The sequence below is a fragment of the Triticum aestivum genome, chromosome 2D (assembly GCF_018294505.1).
Source record: "Triticum aestivum cultivar Chinese Spring chromosome 2D, IWGSC CS RefSeq v2.1, whole genome shotgun sequence".
Classification (NCBI taxonomy): Eukaryota; Viridiplantae; Streptophyta; class Magnoliopsida; order Poales; family Poaceae; genus Triticum; species Triticum aestivum.
This window is the reverse complement of record NC_057799.1, coordinates 44,784,697-44,789,962: the sequence shown is the minus strand read 5'-3', so window position 1 is coordinate 44,789,962 and position 5,266 is coordinate 44,784,697.

Genomic DNA, 5,266 nt, shown 5'->3' with positions numbered 1-5,266 from the left:
CATCAACACACCGGGCCGCACCTGTCTGCATGAGCTGTTTATTGAGTATGAGCAAATCACAGCTTGGGTAGCCCGGTTTTTCTTTCAACAAAATGGAGGCAAATTATCATATACTATCAACCGCCGTCTGCACTGGGTGGCTCAATGGGCGGACGCACAGGTCGCCACCCCTACTGTTTGGTTAATTTCAAATCACCAGTTGGAAAGAACCATTGGCCGAGTTGCTGGCACGGCTCATACGGGATCATTTATAACCCGCCGCAGTCACCTCAACCTTCTGTGGATTCACATCGTGCTATCAACACCAAAGATATACAAATTATGCCGGTTTATGTCACGGTCAAATATGGAGAATCTCAAGACAACTCCTCGAGTCGTCTTGAGACTCGGGGGCTACGATGACATGACTCAGCAAATTTTGTCAGCAAATTCAAGAACTCTGGATCATTGGAGGGAAAGATAACCCGGTCCCGGAGGCTACTGCTATATTGATGAAAATTTAAAGGCCGTCAGAAAAGTTCCGGCTTAAAAAGTATATGACAATTACAAAATACCGGCTCAATGAAGAAGTTCCGGGTCATCAGAAAGGATTCCGGTTCAAAATCCGGTTCAAGAGACCTCTCTCTCCCATAAAGCGTTGAAGCTCTCAAATATCCGGTTTACAATCCGGTTCAAGGGAAATCTGTTTCCTACGAAGCTCTGATGCTCTCAAATCTGGTTTAAGAATTTCTGGTTCAAAAAAGAATTAATTTCTCGCAAGTTCGAGTGTAAAGGCCATCAGAAAATTTCCGGCTGAAAATGAAGATTCCGGTTTAAAATCCGGTTCAAGGGAAAGATGTCTCCCAGAAAAATTTGAAGCTCTCAATATCCGGTTCAAAATCCCGGTTCAAGAAGAATTTATCTCTTGCAAAAAGTTAAAGGTTGCCGAAGAGGACCTGTTGCCATGATGCGCGGTTCAAACATGGGTATCCTGCCTTATTGGTTTATCATATTATTGATCATGTGGGGGCTATGTTTATAAAACGGAGCTCTGATTGTCCATGGATCCGGCTTATGAAGCTATATATAAGTCACTTGGGGGCTTGGTCGTATTCGAACAGTAGCTACACCTCTTGGCTGGCTTAGAGCCACAAAAGAGTCACTTGGGGGCTTGGTCGTATTCGAACCATAGCTACACCTTGTGATTGGCTTAGAGCCATAACAGGACTATTTAGGGGCCAAAGAGTGTTGTAAAAGAACAACTCAAACATGGGCACCCGTTGAGCACCGCTCAAAATGTTGCTTGGGGATTCTTTGCTGTCGCAATGAACAAAGAATCTACACTGGCAATAGGCTATCAAGCCATGGCTTGGAAGCCTGGTGTATACACCTAAAACCCCAGGTTAACCTGCCTTCATCAAGTAAGTCACTCCGCCCAGGTAAACCTGGTATGACCCGCCAACTTGACAAGTCAATCTCACATGACCCTGAACTTGTCAATGATAAACCGGCGATTGGTTAAGGATTGAGGACCATCTTAAAAGGCTTTGTAAAATGGTTTAACTCAGTGGCCTGGCAGCCCATGAAAATCCTCGCATTTGGGCCTAGCAGCCCTTGAAAAGCCTCGACTACAAGTTTTTCTTTTGCTTTTATTTGTCAGTTTTCTCTCCCTTCTTAAAGTTTTGAGCTAAACCGGCGTCCAACGGCCCGGCCTGACTATAAGTCGTTCATATAAACCGGTGTTTCTTTAACCCGGCCTGGAGTTAACTATAAGTTGCCAGGGTGATCATTCGGCGTTTATCATAACCCGGCATGACTTATTATATACCAGCAAAGTGTGGTTTGAGTTATCAGCACTCAAGATTTGGGTCATACCCCTTATTATAAGAACGTTGGTAAACCAACAAGGTGATTCAATATCACAGGTATGATATGTTTTATATTTCAGTATCTGTAGGGCTTTGGTTATAAACCATGGTTATATGTTGGGCATTATGACCCGTCCGGCGGTAAACCGCCAGGACACTTTAAACTTGTTGTATGCAGAAGCAGGTTGAATAAAGCATAATTATAAATCACCGGCGTTTATTAACCCGGCCTGGCTTTGGACTATAAGTCGTCAGCATATGACAATCATTAACATTTGGAAGTTTTTGGCTTCTAAAGATTGGGTTATCACCCTTACTGCACAGGTATCATAAACCGACAGCACGATTCAATATCACGGGTATGATATTGTTTATACATGATTATGTTTAAACCGGCCCTGACTATGGACTTTAAGTCGCCGGTCTATTTTGGATTGCGCCATCCGAATCATGCGCTTATCAATCATTGGATTATTGCTCTTATTGGATACGGCGATGTAAGCCGGCAGTATGAGCCAATTTCTACAGGCTATAAGCCGCCGGGTTATGAAATTCTGGCTTACAATGAATGCGCATTAAGTCGCCATCGGCCAAGAGCCGCCGAGTATTTGAACTTCGGATCTACTTGTCAACCGATAAGGTATTCAAATTTCTAATAGCCAAAACTTGGCTGGATTTTCATGATGATATTGAATGATTGAGGTTTTTCATACCGGATTATATTATTCAAATCTTGAATAGCCAACATGGCTGGATTTTTATTATGGTTATCAATATTATGATGGTCTTTAAAGTCGCTTCAGCGCAATGGCTATTATTTTATCAATGGATATGATTTATTCTACAATAGATGGAATAGTCCCGAGTTGCTGCAGGCTTACGACCCGGCACTTGGGGGCTACATTATTCAAATTGATATTACATCAAATATGCAAGTCCCATGTCACTGCCAGCATGCACCATGGCACTTGGGGGCTAATGCAAAGTCATTTTTGTTCATCTTATTGAAGACCCGACTCATCACATTATAATGACCCGGCCCTTGGGGGCTACCAATTGCTCCTGTCAACAATTCAAGGTACACAAGTTTTAATCCATTATATTGAAGGGTCCACTGCTCAGTTGGTAAAGCACAAAGCTCTTAACCTTGTGGACGTGGGTTCAAGCCCCATGATGGGGGTTACATCATGTTATTTTCAATGAAGTATATATAAAGTCCCAGCTCAATATTATCTTACTGAGCCGGCCCTTGGGGGCTACACATTGCTGTTCAAATTTACATGATCATATTTATAAAGTCCCTGCTCATTATTGCATAATGACCCGGCCCTTGGGGGCTACACTGGTTGAAGTTTTTGAGCATCAGGCAATTACAAGTCCCAGGTTGCTGCAAGCATGACAACCCGGCACTTGGGGGCTACATAATATGGAATATTCAGTTTTTACTAGTGACTGAGATGAACAACATGGATTTCTTCAAAGTGGCAGTAATTATATGGAAACAAGTCTCCAATCATCACTTTGTTCTGCTCAAGACTTGGGGGCTACAGGTATTATATTATTATCAAATTCTTTGTTTTGAGCAAACCAGATTGACCCGGCGTCACCAATCATTATGACCCTGTGTCTGCAACCCGGCGTCATCAATAATCATGAACCGGCGTTGGCAACAATCATGAACCGGCGTTGGCAACAATCATGACCTGGAATTATCAGTTTTTATAACCCAACAATGGTGGTAATCATAAACCGACAAGTTTTACATCTTCAAGCCGGCTGGATATCAGTTGAATATTTCAGAGACTAATATTTTTGTCAAGTCAGAGCATTGAAGGCCAACTCAAATGGATTCTTGATTTACAATATTTTTTATGCAAGCAAGTTGATTATGAAGCTGGTCTGTTGACCCGGATTTTTTAGAAGAAGGAAAGGACAAGGACTTAAGGATGTTCAGGTGCCGGTTTAGAAGAATTTTTAACCCGGATCGCAACCCGTCAATTTTGTTCTTGTGTTTGTTTTACAGGATCAGTTTAACATGGATAAATCCAAATTAAACTGGGGGCTAATGTCGGGGATATACCCCGCGGTATGAACCGGCCGGAGATATGACCCGGTCGGGCTTGGCGGTTTACTTGAGACCCGGTTGACACTCGGCGATTCACTGGCGACCTGCCTTGACCAGACGGTTTACAAACAACCTGCCTGAACATTATGACACACTGGTAACCCGGCGGGCGACTGACGGATGACAAGGCCCAAGGCCCAGAAGGCCGGTTTATATTAATGGTGGGCCGGTTTAAGAGGAAAGGCGTGAAGAATATTTATCTTACAAGGAGTTAAGACCCGGACTTGTATCCGGTTTGTATTAGAAGATAGGCTAGTCCTAATCCTAATAGAACTCCACATGTAACCCGCCCCTTCAACTTATATAAGGAGGGGCAGGGCTCCCCAAAGAGGGGGGAAGCAAGAAGAAACAATCTCTAGGGCTAGACACAAAGAGCCGGTTTACCGGCGACTCTCTCATGATCATAATGAGACCTAGCCACAAACAGTATGCAGGGTTATTACCGGATGATGTTTCCCGGGGCCCGAAGCTGTCTAAATCCTTGTCTTGTGTTGTGTTTCTCGATTCCGCTCAACCCCTCTCAAACTACCACATAGATGCGTTGGCCTCACGACTAAGTCCTCACACTAGGACATCTGCCGTGACAAATCCACGACAGACCTCTCGTGAAAAAGACAAATTTCCGCCGATTTAGCAGGAAATGGGTTAAATTTGAACTGTAGCTGCCTTATAATTTGCTATTTATTTTTCCCAAAAATCATTTTAGGTACAAAAGTATCTATTTAATCAGAGAAATACCAAAATCTTTCCAAGATTCACCCACTAGCTAGCAACGGTCATGCCCGCCGTTTTGACCGCATTTTGAAACGGGCATGAAAAATTCAAAAAATAATCAAAAAATTGGAAAACCTTCGCATTGTGTCATTATATGTGGTCAAGTTACCAGGAAAAATAATAAACTTGTAATACGACAAATATTTAAAAAAATGTTCTCAGAAACGAGATATCATGTTTGGAGATCAATGGTTTTCAAGGCAAATGATCAATCTTATGGCCACATTCATGAAATAGTTTGTTCAGATGATCTCATATTGTGCACAAGGGTGCATATTGGAATGACCAACAATGTTGCCTAAGGAAGTTTTCATTTTCTTTGGACGAAAAAAATTATTTTTCATTTTTCGAGCGTCCAAGATGAGTTTTTTTGTGAAGAACATATCGAATAATTGTTACAAAATTAGACCAAATGAAATTTCTAAAATACTAGGCCATATTTAATGCACATTTGACCAAATGGTTGCGTGTAAAAAGTTTTTGATCCACCTCTCGTGAAAAAAAAACAAATTTCCGCATA